Here is a 24618-nt window from a genome sequence, read left to right on the forward strand (position 1 = left end):
AATATTTTCAAAGTTTTAAACAAGTGATTTTTCAAATTTTAATTTAAGGCAGCTGAAGGCCTTATCTTAAAATATTTCACATAAAGTTCGGCTCAAGACCACATACTGAACATAGAACAACTCAAGGCTTAAGGCCTGGATAATAATAAGGATTTCCAATGGGCAAAATCCCCTTTTAAAAAAAAAATTAGTTTAAGCAAGAATCTTCCAAGTTTTAATTTAAGGTGGCTGAAGGCCTTATCGTAACAAATGGCTCTGAACACTATGGGACTTAACTGCTGAGGTCATCAGTCGCCTAGAACTTCGAACCTGCGACCGTAGCGGTCGCTCGTCTCCAGACTGTAGCGCCTAGACCCGCCTGGCCACTCCGGCCGGCCTTATCTTAACACTAAAACAAACTAAATTAATAGACAACTGAAGGCCTCGCATAGTACTTGAGACTAAAAGAAAACCACAATCTAAAACAACAGAACAGTGGCACTCAGAAGTCTCCAAGGGTCGACCTGAGGAGGTAGCTACAACACAAGTTTAGGTGAGACAGGCAGCCAAGCATAATACTAAATAATCGGATGGCAACCCGACCCAGGGTTTGGCTGAAGGACCGACCAACAACATAGTCAATTCCCTTCCGCTTGACCAATAGCACGACAGCGGAAAAATCAGCAAGGAAGAAGATACCAGTAGCACTACGTCTTGAAAATTGGCGTCTAAATACAGTCAAGACACAATAACCACTCAAAAATATGAACAACACCAAAAGCTGTCGAACTACACGCTGTGCCAGACAGCATCAACACTGAGGAAAAACGCACTGCTGGAAAATGACACTAACGACCAGGGCAAGTAACTGGAACGTTAACGGCCACAAGGCAGAAGATACTGCCGGTGCACTTCACTAATAAGTATCAACCAATTCAATAGTTAAACACCATATAGGAAGACAGCCGCAAACTTTCACCAACTCCAACACACCATAGGTTGCTGCTTGTGGGAACGGCCCAGAAAGCAACAACCGGCAATGAACAAAGAGATGTCACAGCAGTTGAGGTTTCATAACAGGTTACCTGATCACTCAACTTCAGTGTCCAGGTTCGGTGGGCGACGAACTTTGTAGTTCTCGCAGCTAGTGCCTCACAATCCGACCGCACGTGCACGCCGCCAGCAGCCCCGGCCTGACCCCGGGCTGTGGAGACTTCCTTGCTGCTCTGTCCCAACTCACCCTCTGCATCCAACACGCATACAGCGTTACAATAACTGGTCAGTCAAAAACACAAGCTACACACGGTTTCATGGAAACACTTCCACAAAAACTAGAACGATACTAAAACCAGTCACTAAGGAACAACTAGAACGAATCACAAATCGACACACACAGAGAACCCAGAAGCGGTCGGCCACCAAATACACGTCGTCCGATGAGACAACCGACCGAACGACGAACCAAGGTCGTGCCCACTCAAGTCATGTGTATCGGCAATGATCGGGCGAGTCATGGCTGTCCGGACCCGACTGCTGATCTGTCCTGACTCCCTTGATGTCCGTTCGCAACTCGGACACATGACGACCCGGAGACACTGGCTCGGACCCAACCATACAGAGGGAACACTTGCCCATTGGCCACCCGACATCTCTGCACAAGGAAGGAATTGACCCATGTCCTGCAAGATGACCAAATGAATGAGCCCAGAAGCGGTTGGAAGACCAAATACACGTCACCCGATGAGACGACTGACCGAACGACCAACCAACGGTCATCCCTGCTCAAGTCTCCTTCCGTCGGACAGCATATGTGTGTCGCCAGCGGTCGGGCAAGTACTGGCTGTGCAGACCTCACTGGAGCTCCATCCCGACTGAACGCAACGCACACCACGACCCGGAAATACTAGCGGTCGCTCCAAAGATAGTACGACAGTGCTCTTATCGATAGCGCTGCTGCTGCCACTCATGGGCAGGCAAGCCAGCAACTTAGTGACGCCAGTAAATTAGTCTCAATCAAATTGAGACTAATGATGAATATTATTAGGTATCTAAGTGTCAAAGAGTTCTATCAATTAATAGTTCTGACAAACAAATATTTCAATCTTGCGTGTGCATTGGTTACATTGAAATATTCCTCCAAAAATGTTCTCCATCCATACCGTCAAGGAAGCATTTTGACAAACAAGTTTTCATCTACATAGAAAAGTATTCAAGATTATTTCTCCCACATTCACAAATATCAGACTGCTTCTCTAAAGCTCAATTGCTCGCTATTAAGAGCGCCCCTGAGCTGCACGACTGACTGGCGAGAAATCAAACCACAGATTACATTAAACACAGAGGCAAGGATCTGTCAACTACTTGTGCAACGTGCTAGTGCAGTCCCTACCGAGCGAGGTGGCGCAGTGGTTAGCACAAAATCTGGCCATCCAGATATAGGTTTTCCGTGAATTCCCCAAATGACTCCAGGTAAATGCCGGGATGGTTCCTTTGAAAGGGCATGGCCGATTTCCTTCCATAATCCGATGGGACCGATGACCTTGCTGTTTGGTCCCCTCCCCCAAACCACCCAACCAATCTACACTCGTGCTCATAAATTAAGGATAATTGCAGAAGGTGGTGCCACACAACGTGGCACTACACAAAACTGGTGCTGATAGCACAGGCACATAGGGAACACAAACGACACAGATCTGTAAGTCCACGGTATTGGTGATAAGTTGAGAAAACCGTACCGAAACACATGTGCTACATAACGCTACTGTTTCCTGCGCATCTACCCCGACGTCAGTATGGGATATGATCACCATGCACACGTACACAGGCCGCACAACGGGTAAGCACACTCTGGACCAGGTGGTCGAGCAGCTGTTGGGGTATAGCCTAAAATTCTTGCACAAGTGCCTGTCGGAGCTCCTGAAGTGTCGTAGGGGTTTGTAGATGTGCAGCGATACGTCGACCGAGAGCATCCCAGACGTACTCGATGGGGTTTAGTTCTGGAGAACAGGCAGGCCACTCCATTCGTCTGATATCTTCTGTTTCAAGGTACTCCTCTACGATGGCAGCTCGGTGGGGCCGTGCGTTATCATCCATCAGGGGAAAGGTGGGACCCACTGCACCCCTGGTGCAAAATGACGTCCCCTTACACCTGACCTGTTACAGTTCCTCGGTCAAAGACATGCAGGGGTGTACGAGCACCAATCTTCATCCCACCCCACACCATCAAACCACGACCTCCATACAGGTCCCTTTCAAGGACATTGAGGGGTTGGTACCTGGTTCCTGGTTCACGCCAGATGAAAACCCGGCGAGGATCACTGTTCAGATTATAACTGGACTCGTCCGTGAAGATAATCCGTGACCACTGTTCCAATGACAATGTACTGTGTTCTTGGCACCAGGCTTTACGGACTCTCCTGTGACCAGGGGTCAATGGAATGCACCCTGCAGGTCTCCGGGCGAATAAACCATGTCTGTTCAGTCGTCTGCAGACTGTGTGTCTGGAGACAACTGTTCCATTGGCTGCGGTAAGGTCCCGAGCAAGGCTACCTGCAATACTCCATGGTCGTCTGCGGGCACTGATGTTGAGATATCGGTCTTCTTGCGGTGTTGTACACTGTGGACGTCCCGATCTGTAGCGCCTGGACACGTTTCCTGTCTGCTGGAATCTTTCCCGTACTCTTTTGAGATCACGCTTTGTGGCGCACAGAGGGCCCGGTCTACGACCTGCTATGTCTGACCAGCCTCCAGTCGCCCTCGTATTGTACCCCTCATAACGTCATCAATATCTGTTCTTTGAGCCATTTTCAACACATAGTCACCATTAGCTCGTCTGAAAACCTCTGCACACTTACTCGCTGCACCGTACTCTGACATGCACCAACACACCTCTGCCTATGTGGACTGCTGCCAGCGCCACCGTGCGACGACCGCAGGTCAAATGCATCGTATGGTCATACCCCGAGGTGAATTAAACCCGCAAACCGCCCACCAGAGCGTTGTTTCACCATGTATCAGCATTATCCTTAATTTATGAGCATATGTCCCAGTACAGTGAAGATGAATTATTTACACCGGTAGATAACAAAACCTCCTGGTCAAAAATTGAAAATTAATGGGCATTAATGTGGTCTATGTCCACCCTTCGCCTTTATGGCGGCTCGAAGTCTGCTGAGAAGACTTTCAGTGTGACAGTGTGAGGTGTCTGAATGTCTGTGGAGGAATTCTTCCTCAAGAGTGGCTAGAAACGACACTACTATTTTAGTTCTGAATAACCGGTATTTTTCGGCGCTTGTTTGACCTCGGTTAGAACAGGCATTTTTTATTTTTTTACTAATAGCCGGGTAAAAAGCGATACATCAATCAGCCATACCAGCAGTGTTAAAATTTATGGTTTTTAATAAACCTTTTTCGAAAAAAGAGCATTTTTATTCGTAAAATTTCCGTTACTTTGAAATATTGTGTCTTTGCAGAACATGAGGAAGCAATCAGTGTTACTTTTTTAACAATGCCGACAGGAACGAGTAACAAACACAGATTTGCTGAGACAATAATCCATGTGGTACGCATGTACATGCATTGTGTGAGACTTGTCCCCCTCGCGTTGTTGTCACCGCGCACCAGTTGTATGGCATCATCCCTAGTCTGGAAGTATTTTACGAAAATCGGTGTCGCTAAAGCAATGCTCCATTTGCTTAAACAAATACAAAAGGGAAGAGCCACAACGAACCTGTAACTTCAAATAAGGAGAAAATTCAAAACTTCAGTTGTTTCATAGTTTACAGTGAAAATAGAAGTCAGCAGAGTTTCAAAAAATTAGGATGACTAGGAGAATGCTGATGATTTTTTTGTAGTACTCAATCACTTACCACTTTCAGAGAAAGGCTGCGAACAGTGGATGGACTACGTTTTCTTTTATTCTCCTATTTAATTTAAGGGGCTCCGGAACGCCCTATACTTGCAATGTTAAAATAACGCTTATAAATTACATCTTTCCTCACAAAGTATTTGACGTAGTAAGTTGAACTTTTTACAGATTATTTATTGGAATATGGGCTACAACGTAACACAGGGATTTTACAAAATTTTACTTCAGTTATTAAAGATGATTTTTTTCAATTGTAATGAAAATTCACAACATTTTTTTGCAATTTTTTATTTATATATTCAAAAATATACAGTTTTTTGGAAAAAGGCTGTGTTAAATTATGCAGAAGGTACTGTGTAACATTTACTGAAAGTTTGAAACAAATATGTTTGAAAGATCCTTAGAAAACATGTAATTAGTATGAGAAAATAAAAGTTTTGGGAATCGAGCGACAAAGATTGGATTAACTTTTTAGTGCATTCCAGGTCCATAGGATGGGTTATCTTCATCCTCTGCAAACTCCTCCTCCAGCTTCCTCTTGTTCCTCCTCCTGTTTACTCTTGCTTGTATTTCTAGACTCTTTACAGCCCTGTCTGCAGCCCGAAGGCGTTCCTTGTCTAAAGCAAGCATCGCTCATACCATGTTAGAACCTATCTTCATTCCCATATTTCTAAATACCTTGCACCTTACAATGTTGCCATCATTGAAAGTCGCAACAGCATCATACACACCAAAGTGAAGTGTTTCTATTCCAACGAATACAGTCTTGGGGATTCTCGACCATATAACACTATTTACACTTTCATTGGGGTTTTGAGTTTTTCCGTGAATACACTTTTTCAACAGTTCAGGTGCTGCTAAGTCTCTGAAAATAGGTTTTATCACCTCCATTATTGCACGAGGCAGACTATGCTTATGAGTGTACACTTCACCAGTTAGCAATCCTTTGTTATATTTACACCAACTGTCTTCCTCTTTGGGACACAAGCTATGTTGGGGATTTTCATCGTGTTTATTGTTTACAGTAATAACACATACCTTTGGCTTTCCAACATTTCTCCTTTTCTTAAAAGCCTTCAGAGGATTTCTAATAACTTTACTTTTACTCATTATTATACTTCAACAAAACAGAGACTCAAGAAACAGAATTAATTACGAATATTTTCGAGATAACGACAGAGTAAATAAACATGAAACAATCGACAATCACACCAGCGATATATATTGTACCATCACAGGTTAGCCACAACACATACTTTATCTCACATCACTAAAATGTACCTGATGAACACGGACGTTAATAATAACACCATTTGACAGCAGTTTAACAGCGCCACAGTGGGTCACGCCCATGTAGAACACATTTCAAAAATTTTTTAAAAATAGTTGTAGTCTTCGGAATTGAATAAATTATATATCTATTAAAAGGTAATAGTCTGCAGGTTCAGAAAACGCAAAAAAGTAAAAATTTAACTTTTCATGATTTTGAGCCTTTCCGGAGCCCCTTAACGTTTTGATTCTATGTATCTTCAATCTTTGTACCATTAATTCGTTTATTACGCGAGATAATAGGAATAAAAAACCGAAAATTCGTTACTTCAGAAATCGGTTATTTTGAGCGGTTTTAAGATCCAGGTTAAACTGACGTTGAAAAAAAAAACTATAAAAACCGAAAACCGGTTGTTTCAGTGATATCCGCCATCCCCACGCTATATACGGCTCACTATTGCGGGTAACAGTGGCAGTGCCCGAGGTGGAACTACGCCTGTTCGCTAGTCTTGGAGATACAGGACGGGCTTCACTTAGTCCGGCTGGTTGATTCTCTAGATGTGGAAAGTTCAGAAGTGCTCGGAAGTGCGTTCCCTTTCGTGTGCCTGGGAAATATCTTAAATCTGTTGCTGGTTTTCGAGGCGGAGGTTTGATGTTAGCGAAGGTTGTGGCGACTATCGTAATCTTGATATTCCTTGACTAGCTGGTAGTGGTCAGTCGTCTTTAATATTGATTTCTACCTGAACTCACGGCGTGGTAAATTTTCCTTGCGAGAAGACGCCACAATTTACTATCTAAAAAATTTGTCCTAAAACAGGGTTCGGAGGAGAACTGAATATTTCGTAGTATCGGCCCTCTTTAACTTTGATATATTAATCAATGAATAAAGAAGATGATATTTAAGCAAGTCCTGTCCAAGTTAATTTTACACTCTTGCAAGTAAGTTAAATCACGTCAGAAGTTATTTTTTGCGAGTTATTATAAAGTCAATGTTCATTAACGCTGGTTGTCAAAGATCCTGTGCTTCTCTTAAACTTTCCTTCTATTGATGAAAAACTGGTGATCGCTGCGCTGTGCTGCGTAATGTAGCGCTTAAAAATAATTAAAGTTCTCCTGTCCACTAAAACTCCCTGTCTCACTTCCCTGAATTCACTTAAAAATTAATTAACAGTTCTTAATAATAAAACTTTTACCTCTCACAAAGATAATTACTTTCAGAGAAGGCGGGAGGTACCTCTAAAATTAAAATTGTCAACACCACATTATATATTTTCACAATAAGCGCTCACGCAAGCTAACACAATACAGAGAACTGGAGACAATATGAGTTGAGACAGAATGATAAAATGAGAACGAGACACTATCAAATGGTTCTCTGAGCACTATGGGACTTAACATTTAACCTCTGAGGTCATCAGTCCCCTGCACTTTGAACTACTTAAACCTAACTAACCTAAGGACATCACACACATCCACGCCCGAGGCAGGATTCGAACCTGCGACCGTAGCAGCAGCGCGGTCCCGGACTGAAGTGCCTAGAACCGCTCGGCCACAGAGGCCGGCTGAGACACTATCGTCACAACTGTTTATAGAATTATACGCACATCAAAAAAATGTTTTGCATCACCCGAGTTCACAGAACTCCTGAAGACAGACGTTGACTGTTGATATTGTATCATAGACAGTCCCTTTGGCTGTTCAGGGATGTTACTAAACCCGCCCAGCCGGTTTGTGTGGCCGTACGGTTCTAGGCGCGTCAGTCTGGAACCGCGTGACCGCTACGGTCGCAGGTTCGAATCCTGCCTCGGGCATGGATGTGTGTGATGTCCTTAGGTTAGTTAAGTAGTTCTAAGTTCTAGGGGACTGACGACCACAGATGTTAAGTCCCATTGTGCTCAGAGCCATTTGAACCAAACCCGCTCAAAGGCGTAAACAACCATGCATGAGCAGCGCCTATTAGACGGAGGGCCTCCGACAGCCGATCAGTTCCAGTCATTCCACCAGGAAAGAGGCACACGGCTCGTGTTGTTTGTAGTTCAACCATGCCTAGACGGTCAATACCGCGGTTCGAACGCGTCCGCATTATTACTTTGTGCCAGGAAGTAATCTTAACAAGGAAAGTGTTCAGGGATCTCGGAGTGAACCAAAGCAAAGTTGTCCGCTCATGGAGGAGATACAGAGAGACAGAAACTGTCGATGATATGCCTCGCTCAGGCCGCCCGAGGGCTACTACTGCAGTGGATGACCGCTACCTGTGGATTATGGCTCGGGGGAACCCTGACAGCAACGCCACCATATTGAATAACGCTCTTCGTGCAGCCACAGGACGTCGTGTTACGATTCAAACTGTGCGCAATAGGCTGCATGATGCACAACTTCACTTCCGACGTCTATGGCGAGGTCCATCTTTGCAACCACGACACCATGCAGCGCGGTACAGATGGGCCCAACAACATGCCAAATTGACCATTCAGGACTGGCATCACGTTCTCTTCACCGACGAGTATCGAATATGCCTTCAACCAGACAATCGTCGGACACGTGTTTGGAGGTAACCTGGTCAGGCTGAACGCCTCATACACACTGTCCAGCGAGTGCAGCAAGGTGGAGGTTCCCTGCTGTTTGGGGGTGGTCGACGTATGCCGCTGGTGGTCATGGAAGGCGCCGTAACGACTGTACGAACGTGAATGTCATCCTCCGACCGATAGTGCAACCATATCGGCAACATATTGGCTAGGCATTCGTCTTCATGGACGACAATTCGAGTCCTCAACCTGCACATCTTGTGAGTGACTTTCTTCAGGATAACGACATCGCTCGACTAGAGTGGCCAGCATGTTTTCCAGACATGAACCCTATCGAACATGCCTGGGATGGATTGAAAACTGAACGATGTGACCCACCAACCACTCTGAGGGATCTGCGCCGAATCGCCGTTGAGGAGTGGGACAATCTGGACCAACAGTGCCTTGATGAACTTGTGGATAGTATGCCACGACGAATACAGTCATGCATCAGCGCAAGATGATGTGCTTCTGTGTGTTAGAGGTACCGGTGTGCACAGCAATATGGACCACCACCTCTTAAGGTCTCGCTGTATGGTGGTACAACAGGCAATGTGTAGTTTTCATGAGCCACAAAAAGGGCGGAAGTGATTTTTATGTTGATCACTATTCCAATTTTCTGTACAGGTTCCGGAACTCTCGGAACCGAAGTGATGCAAAACTTTTTTTGATGTGTGTAGAGCACAAAAGTTGACGTACCTGTAATTTCTTAGGCCTAGTTCTTAGTACATGACTTACTCTTTTGAAATGGTTGTTCATAAATAATTCACAGTTATATAAAAATATTAACAAAATTATTTAAAATCATGGCTTACTGCCATATAAGAGAGGCATCAGCGTACACGGATTGGTAACGACGATGCGACTTAACAGAGCGAGGAGCAACGGGCTAGCTCGAATCGTTGTCTGACGAACGAAACGGTCTAGGCAGTGGATATTAGAAGTGAATAGTCTGTGTTTCGCTTCAATAGCAATTTGAAGTGTCGAGTTCTCTTGTATACACTTAACCTCTTTGACTTTAGACTGTTTTCCTGCGTCGCTTACGGGAGAGATGGTTGAAACCGATTGGTGTCGGTGCAGAGACTGATTGTTGTGTTTGTTTTCCAGTCCAGCTGGGCAGACTTTTAAGAGTAGTCACATTGCTCTAAGATCTGGAGTAGTGGTGTATTGGAAGTGACTAATTTAACCTTGTCTCGCGGAAGAGAAGCTGGTAACCCTTATTTGGCTTTATAGCGTAGGTTAGCAGGAAATAGAAATTATACAGGTCCGCCGTCAAACATTTAGGAGGAAGTCCACGAAGCAATACGTCGCGTGATTTACTGCTTGCTCAATATACAGATTGAATAACATCGGGGATAGGCTACAACCCTGTCTCACTCCCTTCCCAACCACTGCTTCCCTTTCATGCCCCTCGACGCTTATAACTGCCTTCTGGTTTCTGTACAAATTGTAAATAGCCTTTCGCTCCCTGTATCTTACCCCTGCTACCTTCAGGATTTGAAAGAGAGTATTCCAGTCAACATTGTCAAAAGCTTTCTCTAAGTCTACAAATGCTAGAAACGTAGGTTTGCCTTTCCTTAATCTATCTTCTAAGATAAGTCGTAGGCTCAGTATTGCCTCACGTGTCCCAACATTTCTACGGAATCCAAACTGATCTTCCCCGAGGTCGGCTTCAACCAGTTTTTCCATTCGTCTGTAAAGAATTCGCGTTAGTATTTTGCAGCCGCGATTTATTAAACTGATAGTTCGGTAATTTTCACATCTGTCAACACCTGCTTTCTTTGGGGTTGGAATTATTATATTCTTTTTGAAGTCTGAGGGTATTTCACCTGTCTCATACATCTTGCTCAGCAGATGGTAGAGTTTTGTCAGGACTGGCTCTCCCAAGACTGTCAGTAGTTCTAATGGAATGTTGTCTACTCCCAGGGCCTTGTTTCGACTCAGGTCTTTCAGTGCTCTGTTAAATTCTTCACGCAGTATCATATCTCCCATTTCATCTTCATCTACATCCTCTTCCATTTCCATAATATTGTCCTCAAGTACATCACCCTTGTATAGACCCTCTATATACTCCTTCCACCTTTCTGCTTTCCCTTCTTTGCTTAGAACTGGGTTTCCATCAAAGCTCCTGATATTCATGCAAGTGGATCTCCTTTCTCCAAAGGTCTCTTTAATTTTCCTGTAGACAGTATCTATCTTACCCGTAGTGAGATAAGCCTCTACATCCTTACATTTGTCCTCTAGCCATCCCTGCTTAGCCATTTTCACTTCCAGTCGATCTCATTTTTGAGACGTTTGTATTCCTTTTTGCCTGCTTCATTTACTGCATTTTTATATTTTCCCCTTTCATCAATTACATTCAGTATTTCTTCTGTTACCCAAGGATTTCTACTAGCCCTCGTCTGTTTACCTACTTGATCCTCTGCTGCCTTCACTACTTCATCCCTCAAAGCTACCCATTCTTCTTCTACTGCATTTCTTTCCCCCATTCCTGTCAGTTGTTCCCTTATGCTCTCCCTGAAACTCTGTACAACCTCTGTTTTAGTCAGTTTATCCAGGTTCCATCTCCTTAAATTTCCACCTTTTTGCAGTTTCTTCAGTTTTAATCTACAGTTCGGAACCAATACATTGTGGTCAGAGTCCACATCTGCCCCTGAAAATGACTTACAATTTAAAACCTGGTTCCTAAATCTCTGTCTTACCATAATATAATCTGTCTGATACCTTCTAGTATCTCCAGGATTCTTCGATGTATACAACCTTCTTTTATGATTAAGTTATGCTCTCCATGACTATTAAATTTTCGTCCCCCTTCACTATCTGAATAATTTCTTTTATGTCGTCATACATTTCATCAATCTCTTCGTCATCAGCAGAGCTAGTTGGCATATAAACTTGTACTGCTGTAGTAGGTGTGGTCTTCGTGTCTATCTTGACCACAATAATGCGTTCACTATGCTGTTTGTAGTAGCTTACCCGCACTCCTATTTTTTTATTCATTGTTAAACCTACTCCAGCATATCCTTCAATACTCCAGCATTTCATTCAAGATGTATAGAATCGAAATATTTAATTAAATAGGCTAGTAAGAGAAAACTTAGTCCGTCCACTGTCCGCTGCTTTTCTCGAAAAGTGATAAGTGGCTGAATACTACAAAATATCACGATATTATCCTATCAATTCTAATTTTTTGAGACGCTGCTCAAAAATCATACTGTAATCGAGGAATCTAGCACTTTTTGGGCATTACGAACAGTTAGTGCTAAACGGTGAAAATTGCGGCTAAAGAACTCTGTTTATCATGTTAACTTGTCCGTTTTCAACAGCTAGAGGCAGGTAAAGGCATATTATGTAAACACAGGCAGCGGATCAGCGACTTTCTGTTTTTGTTGTGTAATACGAATGAATTATTAAGTTTTTAATTGGTCGCAGTAGAGAGGATATAAAATGTAGTCTTCCTGAAGAAGAGAAATTTGTTAACGTCGAGTATAGATGTAAGTGTCAGGAAGTCGTTACTGAAAGTATTTGTATGGAGTGTAGCTATATATGGAAGTGAAACATGGGCGGTAAATAGTTTGGACAAGAAGAGAATAGAGGCTTTTGAAATGTGGTGCTATAGGAGAATGCTGAAGATTAGATGGGGAGATAACTAATGAGGAGGTATTGAATAGAATTGGCGAGAAGAGGAGTTTGTGGCACAACTTGACTAGAAGAAGGGATCTGTTGGTAGGACATGTTCTGAGGCATCAAGGGATCACCAATTTAGTATTGGAGGGCAGCGTGGAGGGTAAAACTCGTAGAGGGAGACCAAGAGATGGATACACTAAGCAGATTCAGAAGGATGTAGGTTGCAGTAGGTACTGTGAGATGAAGAAGCTTGCACAGGATAGAGTAACATGGAGAGCTGCATCAGACCAGTCTCAGGACTGAAGACCACAACAACAACATACGTCTATGGTCACGAATTTTTTGTCATCGACTACCGGTTTCGGTTTATAAGACCACCTTCCGATCTGTTTTATAAATACATGTCCTAATATACTGGAGCCATAGTGACATCGTCAAGTGCCACTATGGCTCCTGTATATTAGGACATGTTTTTATGAAGCAGATCTGAAGATGGTCATTATAGACCGAAACCAGCAGCGTGATGAAAAAAAATTTTTTGGCTATAGAAGTACAGGAATTTTATTCTATATTTGGGAGACTGTTCAGTTCGCGACTATGTCGCAGCTTGTTAATCTTTTAAAGCAAATGCGGCATTGTGCTTCATTGCTGCGTCAATTTGTAAAAATATTTCCAGGCTAGAGTTGGTGCAATGCAACAGATGTTGCCTAAGTCATAAATGCGTGATAGTTTGGAAGGTTTCCAATATCAGGCTTCACATAATTGCTTTCCATTGTTACTTGAAAGTTGTAAACACATTTCGATAATTACAAACTAAACCATATGTGAGAAAAAGTACACAAAGTCACTAGTAACGTCAGTTCACACTCATGTAATATACGTAAGCAGAGCCGATGTCTTGATATTTAATGATCTTTAAACTCTTATTTGCACAAAAATAACACGTATTGTGAGACAATATTGACAGAAAACCTTTGTTTGGATGTAATCGTTCACAGTAACAACCTAACCTAACCATATTTCTAACAAAGAAAAATAGTCTATTTTGAACTCACTTTCCAACCGGATGTGTCGTCTAGTGATTCTTTACTAACGCAATCACTAAATCCAATGCTAAAACCGCTAAATATGTTTAAAATAACAAATAATAGGTGTACATAAACCACAGCTCACCGATCGACGGGCCACACCGAAATCGAAAACCTCTCGGTATAATTGTCGTAAAATCGGTGGGAGGACCGTTCGGTAACAGGTCTCAGAAGCTTACTGAATAGGATATTTCGATAAAGAACCGAAAATGACGTCACTACCGAGTTCGAGTCTCGATCCGGCACACAGTTTTAATTTGCCAGGAAGTTTCATATCAGCGCACACTCCGCTGCAGAGTGAAAATCTCATTCTGGACTACCGAGACTAACCTACTGCACCGATCGGTATGAACGATACAGAATAGGTCCCCTGGCGACGACAACGAGAAACGTACCGTATAGAGGAGGTGGGGGCAAGTCTTGTACACTCAATGTACACGTGTACCTTAAACTAGTGCCAGGATAGACGGCAGCACTGACATTATTGTCTCAGCAATGCTGTACCAGTTCTGATGCCATGTGTTTGTTGCTCTTTACATCGACATTCTTATTAAAGTAGCACTGATTGCTTTTCTCATTTTCTATAATAATACAAAATTTCAAATAAATACAAAATTTACAAATAACAATTACTCTTTTTTACAAAAAGGTTTATTTAAAAACGAAAAAATTTAGCATAGCTGCTATGGTTAACTGATAAAAAAAACCACCAATCATCCCTTGACTCACGAGGTGACTTTTCTGTAACATATACTACGCAGTGTGGTCTCTGAGACGCCTATCTTTAAACCAAGATTTAAGCTGTAAATCATTTGAAAACTTAATTTGTTATATAAAAGTTATGGTTACAACTATGTAAGTGTTGTTTAAATGCTCCTTGTTGATTTTATTGCACTAAATAAAGGCAACAGTATTTTCTTTTCGTATCAAGCAAAAATCACATACTTATGCGAAGCCTCTTCAATAGTACATAAAACGAACTGTTAGAGAACTGAACTTTACGTTCTGTAAAATTATGGTATCTCTGTAGAAAGCAAATTTTCGCATAAAACTAATTTCTGCGGTTTAAACTTGCATATAAAAACTGAACTCAATAGCTAGAAAAAGGAAGGCTGCAAAATTAATTTCAGTACTGAGGTGTACATATTTCTTTACCACCACTCAGAACACATTTAATTTTAACTAACACTAAGTATTTTGTTGGAGAAACAGAAAGGCCCTCATCACCATTGTCCTCAAGTTCTTCCTCTGAATGGTCCTCTTGTTCCCTATCAGAATCGTGATCACTGGCTATCGAAAAGTCGTTGTCTTCTTCGTCTACGTCTTGTTCTATATCATTGACATCATTCTCCATCCACTAACTACAAGTTTCGTCGCACTTGTGTGTGTAAAATTGACACATTCTTGCTAACGCATTTTGTACTGTACTGTCGAAAGCAGGTGCGTAGTTCACGAGGCTCGGTCTAGGAGACACCATCACAGGTCAACAACAATGAAATATGGCGATAATGCAACTGACAATGATAATTTGTTGGGTTGGTGATTAAAGAGGATAGGCGGTGTATAAAAACGTTCCGCCATGATTGATCTACGAGAGCGACTTGGAAAATTGTGGCGCGGTCTGAGAGACCACACCTCGGGAGTTAAGGGTTATAACCGAGACCAAATCAATACCGAAAAATACCGGTGTTACTCAGTACTAAAATGCTGTTATCGGTTTTCAAAGAAGGCTCTAAGCACTATGGGACTTAACTTCTGAGGTCATCAATCCCCTAGACTTGGAACTACTTAAACCTAACTAACCTAAGGACATCACACACATCCATGCCCGAGGCAGGATTCGAACCTGCGACCGTAGCAGCAGCAGCGCGGTTCCGGACTGAAGCGCCTAGAACCGCTCGGCCACAGCGGCCGGCTTATCGGTTTTAACCGGTCGGTTTCTCCTTTCACTAGCTGGAGCGAAGTCAACGTTCTATCTCATCCAAAAGGTGTACATTGGCTTCAGGTCGTGATTCTGAGCAGACCAATCCATTTCAGGAATGCTAGTGTCCACAAACCATTGCCTTCATGACAAGGTGCATTGTCATGCTGATACAAACAGTCATAACCTCGGAACTCTTCCTGTGCTAGACTCGGGACATAACGCTGTAAAATATGCTCATATCTCTCCGCGTATAGCGTTTTCTTAAGTTCTATAAGGGAACAAGGTAATTAAATCATAACCACCAAAAGCACCTCCTTAGATTAAAACCAACTTTTGTGTACTTCACTGATGGCGCTATACATGATGAGAGGTAACCTTCTCTAGGCATCTGACAGACCCAACCCCTTCCATGAGATTGCCACAGGGTACGGCGTGATTCATCATTCTAGATCATTCGTTTCCAGACATCAGCAATGAATGATTACAGAAATGTGTGCCGCATGTGAAGCTGCTCCACCACCGTACGACATTCTTTTCAACACCTTAGAGGCGGCCACACACGCAACTATGTGCTTGACAAGCACCCTTGAGCAAACATTAACACTGTTCAAGCAGCTTGAGTTTGATCGAATTTCGAGCATGCATGTTTGTGCAAGCATTCAAACGTACGTATGCTTCAGCGTGTGTACCTAGAATAGCGAGGCTTGTGCAAGCATTTGTTAGTGATCTGATTGGGTTTAATTTTATTTGCTAGTATTAAACTACATTCTGATAATGGTTGCACTGTAATCCAGGTCGAGTCAAAGAACACAATATTACATGGAGAAAAAGAGAAATAAGAAAATCAACGCTAGTGTTACTCTTTTTTCATACTGTGTCTACCGCGAATTGTTAATATGGAAATAGTATTTTCATTTCCCTAACCAGTCTTTACTACACGTATCACGTTGTCTCATTTGGATATAAGGTGTACAACTTTGCTTCCGCCGTTTGCCCTAACATTTGATACTTTGATGAAGCAGATTGGTTACACATAAATCATTCAAAGTATTTTCCATCGCTGGTCACTACTTTCTCCCATCTTTCGGCCACTACTTTCTCCCATCTTTCGGGCAGTCTACGAATCCCGCGTCGAAAAAATTGTTCATCTTTTGAAGCGATCCACGAATCGATCCAGTTTGTGACTTCTTCATGAGATCGGAAGTGTTGGTCAGCCAGGCCATGCGCCATTGATCTAAACAGGTGGTAGTCAGAGGGAGCAATGTCTGGATAATACGGCGGGTGGGGTAGACTTTCCATTTTAACGTTTCCAAGTACGTTTTGACCTCTTTTTCATCGTGGGGTCGATCATTGTCGTGCTGAAAAATCATTTTATCGTGCCTCTCGCCGTATTTCGGCCGTTGGTCTTTTAATGCTCTGCTCAAACGCATTAATTGCGTTCGATAACGAGCACCTGTGATTGTTTCACTTGGTTTTAACACCTCATAGCACACTACGCTGAGCTGGTCCCACCAAATGCAGAGCATGATCTCGGAGCCGTGAATATTCGGTTTGGCTGTCGACGTGGAAGCATGGCCGGGATATCCCCATGATTTTGTACGTTTCGGGTTATCGTAATGAACCCATTTTTCGTCCCCCGTCACAATGCAGAAATACCTTCCGTTTTTGCCTCTGAAACAACTGTTCACAAACAAACAAACGCCGTTGAACGTCTCTTGGTTTCAGCTACACGGGACCGAAGTTCCTTCTTTCTGAACCATGCCTATAGCCTTGAGACGTTTTGAAATGGCTTGCTGTGCCACTCTCACTAATCGTGCCAATTCTTCTTGAGTTTGACGCGAGTCTTCACTAAGCAATGTCTCCAATTTTCGAAAACGTTCTCTCTTCCACTACTATGCCGGTCTACGACGTTAAAATCACCGTTCTTGAAGCGTTGAAACCGCTCACGATACTTTCTTTCACTAATAGCGTCCTTACCATACGTACTTGAGAGCATGGCATCAGACTCAGCCACTGTTTTCTTCATATTGAAACAAAACAGTAACACCTCCCGCAAATGGCGAGAATTAGGCTTGTAAACTGACATTTTCAATCAAGAACAACTTTATGATGCAGACACAAATCGAATAGGTTATGTTGACAGAGGTCTAAGCTAACCGCCTGACTGCGAACTGTTTCTTTCGACCGCTACTTACCGTTGTCGCCATCTATCGGCAAACAGCGGAAGCAAAGTTGTACACCTTGTATGTAGACGCTGCCAAATCTAGCGCTTCAATGTCTGACTTTGACATTTTCTGGTAAACAAACTAATGCTTGTGGAGGGTATCCTGCTCAAAAGAGGCCCTACAAACAAACTTTTGCGTAAATTACACTTAAAGGCTTTGCATAAAAATCAGGAAATGGAGTGAAATGAACATGTCATACCTTGTTCATAGGGAAATGAAGATGAATCACAAAAGAGGCTTGAAGTGACCGCCCTCGAATTGTAAACACAATTGAACATGACACCGCAGATTCTCGAATGTTGCTGCCGGAACCTCTGGGTGTCACTACCTGGATTTCCAAAGTTGTGTGATTTGTCGCTGCAGACCTTGTCTTTTAGGTCACCCCAAAGGAAAAAGTCGGTTGGTATTAAATCGGGTGACCTGGGGGCCCACAGTCCTTTAGAAATCACTCTGTCGGAGAAAAATGATTTGACTTCAGCCACGGTTATTCAAGATTTGTGGCATGTGGCGCCATCCTGGCGATACTAGTCGAGGCCGGCCGGTGTGGCCGTGCGGTTCTAGGCGCTTGAGTCTGGAACCGCGTGACCGCTACGGTCGCAGGTTCGAATCCTGCCTCGGGCATGGATGTGTGTGATGTCATTAGGTTAGTTAGGTTTAAATAGTTGTAAGTTCTAGGGGACTGATGACCACAGATGTTAAGTCCCATAGTGCTCAGAGCCATTTGATACCAGTCGAGGGTAAGTTTTTCATCGTGCAGCTGGTTTACAAATTCCCGAAATATTTCGATGTAAACTGCGTTTGTCACAGTAGACTCGAAAAATATTGGTCCGATGATGCGACGCTGTGATATTGCAAACACGCCGTTCTTTTGTGAATGCAGGGGTTGCTCGACCAGCGCATGTGGATTTTCATTACACCACAAACGCGTGTTGTGAGAGTGTGCATAGTCAGGGAGGTAGAACCACGCCTGAACCATGTGTACTGCAATATTCCTGGACTTTGAGCAATAAATTGCTGAAACCAACGACAAAAAGTTATACGCTTGTATTTGTCATTGACATGCAGTTCCTCAACAATTGCAAACCTGTAAGAGTACATATCCGTTTTCTTCGCAGTTCATTCACCCCGTTTACATGGGACTCCCAAAATCAGATTTCGGAAAGCAGTTTCCCAATACCTCTTTGGGAGGTCACGTAAACACTTCAAAATCGATTCTGGAGATCTGCTTCTAGTTGCCGGTTTCCCAATTCCGCAATCGATTTTCGCGCCCATGTAAACGCGACCGGTTTTGAAACGTGCTTGGGCTGTCAGGTTTCGTCTTGTTTTAAAAAAAATTTTGCTAATATGGACGTTGTGTCTTTTTGTACAATAATGGATAAGTAGAAATACTGGACTAAAGCTGTTTACACCTCGCCAGAAACTATAAAGCTTTTTTCCAGACGCCATATTTAACTGGGCTGGCAATACCGCTGCCATAACATGTAAACCTTATAGCGAAAAACGGTTTCCCAAATTCGGTTTTCGTTTTTCAAATGTGTCGCATGTGAACGTTGTGTCATTGCGTACTTTGCAATACATATCGTGTGGAATGATCCTAGTAATGAATTATCTAAGTTTTATTCTTTAGTCAAAATTTTGGCTGCATGACTCATTCCCACACTTTCAACAATTAAATGTGCGAGCGCAAACACGTCAACAATTGAGTGACCGGTGTGCATGCGAGCGACAGAGTGACTGTACAGGAGTACACTTGGGCAACGTTTCGTTGGCAGTTCTTTAACCTTGGAGTCACTATTTTTCACTTGTTTGTTTATTTTGTGTTGCCGTTTAAACGGAAGAATTGACAAATCAGCAGAGGGAGTCACCTCTACCAAAAGTGAAGCTTTAGCAGTTATTTGATGAGCTCAGAAGTCTTTGGTAAATACTTCAAACACGAGAAGGCATTTATGAAATCGCTCCACTTCAACAGCAACGTAAAATTATTTACTTAACAAGGAATTCAAATCGTAGCAGTGCAATCTGCCATGATAAACTTGATCAGATGGAAGAATTCACTTTAAGTGCTTTTCTAAATTTTCTTAGATTAGGTTCTACTATAAATGGGTGCATTTTGTACTGCTCTCCAAAAAAATGGATAACCATCGGAAATTTCTGCTTGTGTCTGGCTGTGTGCCCAACTCCTAAAATATCGAACTGATTCGAATGATAACAAGGACTGACGATGGATGGCTTTCTCTCAGATAGTGTGCGTGCCGTGAAGCGGTAGATTGAAATTGATCGGATATTTCGAATTATTTTATATCTAAAGGACATATTTCTAGACACGAGTTAATTGAAGAAACTTTTTCCACTAAGCCCCTATACAATTCCTAGAAGCATATAAATATGAATTGTGAAGTACAGTGTATAAACGTCGTCAATAGCAGTGCTGGCAGGTGCTGCAACCGCTTTGTCATATGCACATGTAGAGAGTTTGTGTAACAGAAAGAAAGCGCAGGATATTAACTGAAGTTGGAGGGAGAACCCGGTGTGATCTGGTTAAAAATTTTAACATTGTGACTGTATATGCAATGTATAGATTAGATTAGATTCAGTTTTCGTTCCATAGACGTGAAAATGAGATGACTCCCGTGGGTGCTCTTATACTTGATACTGTTATTGAGCTATTGGTTGAAAATAGACATATTATTTGCTAAAAATTTCATTGATGATTAAATATACTGTGAAGCAGAGGTTAGAATATCCATCTCCTTGAACAGTTTTCTACATGATTTTATTGAATTTACGCCACAAATGAGTCTTATTACACGCTTTTGCACTCTAAAGACTTACCCAGTTAAACATGTTGCCCCACAATATGATCCCATATGACATAATAGCAGGGAGGTAAGCAGAGTTTTTTTGTATTTATATCGTCTACATCTGACATAATTCACTCTGCGAATACAGTCTTGTTTAGGCGCTTCAGCAATTGTGTGGTATACCCTTCCCAACTGAATTTATTATCGATTTGTAATCCCAGTTCAAATGGCTCTGAGCACTATGGGACTTAACATCTTAGGTCATCAGCCCCCTAGAACTTAGAACTACTTAAACCTAACTGATCTAAGGACATCACACACATCCATCCCCGAGGCAGGATTCGAACCTGCGACCGTAGCGGTCGCGCGGTTCCAGACTGAAGCGCCTAGAACCGCTCGGCCACTTCGGCCGGCTGTAATCCCAGTAATTCAACACTGTCAGCCTCTTCTATCTGCATGTCGTCGTATGTTCTACACATACGGTACTGGAAAGAAATCTCTTGCAGGACCTGAACTGCATATAGTGTGTCTTTTCAAAGTTTAATGACGGTGAATTAGCTTGAAACCATTTATTAATGTCGGTGAAAATTTGATTAGCATCCATTTCTAAATCTGTACTTAACTTGCTATTTATTGTAATGTTTGTATCATCTGCAAAAATAAACTTACCATCTTGCCATGTAACAAATGAGAAGTCATTAATGTATGCGAGAAAAAAAAAAAAAAAAACGACCGACCCAAGATGGAACCCTGAGGTACTCAATGTGTTCCATACAACTAAAATAGTAACAGAGGGCAGAAAAATTTCTGTCAGAAATATGACATTTCTTGGTAATAACAGAAGGAATATTTTCAGTTAGATTATACAAGACGCAGACTGATGGAAAGCAGTCTATAATCTGTACCAGAGGAGCTAAGCACCTGTTGATCTGCTGAGCTCAAAAAGTTAGAGCGAAAAATTTAAAAGACCTCAAGAAATAGCCATTTGACTGCTAAAGGATCGTGGAGTTGAGCAAAAATTAAATCTGGAACGTTGTGCCTTTTTTCAGTGTATTTAGCTGTGTAACTTAAGCATCAGTATATTTTAAACCCAGTGTTGTGCTTTTAATTTTCAGCTCATGCCCTTTCTGTCACATGTGGGAAGCTACTAAATAAAGTATACGTGTGTGTGTGTGTGTGTGTGTGTGTGTGTGTGAGAGAGAGAGAGAGAGGGAAGTAGATATAAATGATAGATCAGTGGGTTTTTATATTTGTATTCTTTTTTAATGTTAGTGACAACTCTTCGTTTGGCTTTATTTTTCAACGTGGTTTGTCCTCCCTGAATAATTCTTTAAATTCTAACATAAAGCCGTTACCCTACAGGATCCTAGTGGAATGAAACAAAATTATACAACCATAGTTAATAGGCAAACGGGTTGTAACTGTAATACCGCAGGTGAGAAGTTTGCCACCTACGATTCATCTGATTGCTTGGAACTATAAGCAGTCAGTGATCAATTTCTGCAATTTGTGTGCATACATGCAATCTTCAGACAGAGCTTGCAAATCGGCAATTGACTACTTCAACACAATACTGTGTGTGGCCTCTTAAATATAGAGCAAATTTTGTCACCAACATACTCAGCCCTCGAATGGTACCTCACATCAGTCAGTTACAGCTGTGTTTATTCCTTATTTACATTATTTGGCTTCTACAACTCCCATTGATAGTGTTACCTCCCAGTGTAATGTAAATGGAGAACTCTTGCTACACTAAAGATCAGCTACACTAAATTTCAGTAAACAAAGTAAGAGCCTACGGAATATCAGACCAGCTGTGTGGCTGTATTGAAGAGTTTTTAGCAAACAGAACACAGCATGTTGTTCTCAATGGAGAAGTGTCTACAGACATTAAAGTAACCTCTGGCGTGCCACAGGGGAGTGTTATGGGACCATTGATTTTCACAATATATATAAATGACCTAGTAGATAGTGTCGGAAGTTCCATGCAGCTTTTCGCGGATGATGTTGTAGTATACAGAGAAGTTGCAGCACTAGAAAATTGCAGTGAAATGCAGGAAGATCTGCAGCGGATAGGCACTTGGTGCAGGGAGTGGCAACTGACCCTTAACATAGACAAATGTAACGTATTGCGAATACATAGAAAGAAGGATCCTTTATTTTATGATTATATGATAGCGGAACAAACACTGGTAGCACTTACTTCTGTAAAATATCTGGGAGTATGCGTGCGGAATGATTTGAAGTGGAATGATCGTATAAAATTAATTGTTGGTAAGGCGGGTACCAGGTTGAGATTCATTGGGAGAGTCCTTAGAAAATGTAGTCCATCAACAAAGGAGGTGGCTTACAAAACACTCGTTCGACCTATACTTGAGTATTGCTCATCAGTGTGGGATCCGTACCAGGTCGGGTTGACAGAGGAGATAGAGAAGATCCAAAGAAGAGCGGCGCGTTTCGTCACAGGATTATTTGGTAAGCATGATAGCGTTACGGAGATGTTTAGCAAACTCAAGTGGCAGACTCTGCAAGAGAGGTGCTCTGCATCGCGGTGTAGCTTGCTGTCCAGGTTTCGAGAGGGGGCGTTTCTGGATGAGGTATCGAATATATTGCTTCCCCCTACTTATACCTCCCGAGGAGATCACGAATGTAAAATTAGAGAGATTCGAGCACGCACGCAGGCTTTCTGGCAGTTGTTCTTCTCGCGAACCATACGCAACTGTATGTTGTCACTACACATATAAAAGATTTCTGGTTTGCTGTAGGGAGATTGGGGGGGGGGGGGGTGGCGCGAGAAGTGGTCTCGCTCTAATCTAATTTCAAATGTCGATCTCATTGGTCCTGCATTAGTGTTCATGAATATGCCATTTGTACAATATTTTAAACACAAATAGACAATATTTTGCATCATTTAGGACACTTCATTGTCACTCCAGTCTGTAAATTGCAAATACAGTCTTAAGGTCCTCTGTTTCTGTTTCTTTTATCGGTCTTGTAATTCAACTACAAATCGCTACACAATGACTTAGCAATTTCATTGGTATACACTAAAAAAATGTAAATTAAAATGTCTACATTTTATTTAGAAGTTAGGAAGTTTAATCATGTATCAAGCATCTTCATGAATAACTCAAAATCAGCAGCTGGAATCCAGTATATAGTAACTGTTACTATTAATTTCCCATGCCCTTTTGCTTCTGTAGCAGAAGCTACCAAATTTCAATTCTTGGTACAGCAAAATCTAAGAGTATCAATGTTTTTATATTAATATTCATTTTTAAAATAAGTGGTAGCACCTCCTTTCACTCAATTTTTCTTACTGGATTCTGCTCCCTGAAAAACTACTAATGGTAATGCTATCTTATTACACCATATTGTCATAACAAAAATAAACATAATAAAACAACTACACCAAATAGCTAGAAAAACATGTTGTAGCCAGCCAGTTATGTTCCCTCACATGGGTGATTCATTGGACTACCTGGAAACTAGGAGTGATCAGCAGTCCATTGCTACAATCTGCAGTTTGTGGACATATGTGCAATCCAAAGACGGCTCAGGTAACCTGGTGATTGACTGCTGTGAGCTGTCACTAGTTTGTGAGACCCTTTAGTTACAGAGCTAACTCCGACCTTGGATGACACTACAAATCACTCAGTTCCTACAGTTTCTGTTCTGTATTTACATTATTTATACATCACCATACATTGTAACAGAAGGCCTCGTGCTACACTGCAGATTTTGTGTGTTAGCGCAACAGAGATACAAAATGTCTAGTTTTCTGGATAAGGAGGTGGGGGCCGAAGACCAATATAATTCAAATACAGTTTCAAATGTTGACATTATTATTGCTGCATTAATGTCTGTATTGTGCTCTTTAACAACATATTAGCCTCAAATAAACAGTATTTTTCATAATTCAGAGTAGTGTACATTTTTACCTTATTCACAGGCCTCAGACCTTGTGCATTGTGCTTATCTTAGAGTAAAGGTTCAACAGTGCAATAATTGCATATTTTCCAACATGTATATTTTTTTGCTATTGTATTAGTTTTTTTAGGAATAATAAATTCTGTTCTTCTGAAAGCAGAGGATATGCTGCTAACATATGCATTTTGCTTGGTGATCTATATTGATGTTACTGCTCTATTATAACTCAGTAACTAACACACTTATGTCTCTCTTTGCATGATTCTCTTGAAGGCATTTGTGAAGCAGCCTTTCACTGACAAGATGTTTTATAATTTCATCTCATAGGTTAAACTCTTTCTCAA

General features: G+C 41.9%; 1 protein-coding gene across 1 annotated transcript in view; it reads left to right on the plus strand.

The window, feature by feature from the left end:
* The window catches only part of LOC126215193 (unconventional myosin-Ib), an 890664-nt gene that overhangs the window by 566328 nt on the left and 299718 nt on the right, over window positions 1–24618 (plus strand). The window lies entirely within an intron of this gene.

Source organism: Schistocerca nitens, chromosome 12 (genome assembly GCF_023898315.1).
Source record: "Schistocerca nitens isolate TAMUIC-IGC-003100 chromosome 12, iqSchNite1.1, whole genome shotgun sequence".
NCBI lineage: Eukaryota > Metazoa > Arthropoda > Insecta > Orthoptera > Acrididae > Schistocerca > Schistocerca nitens.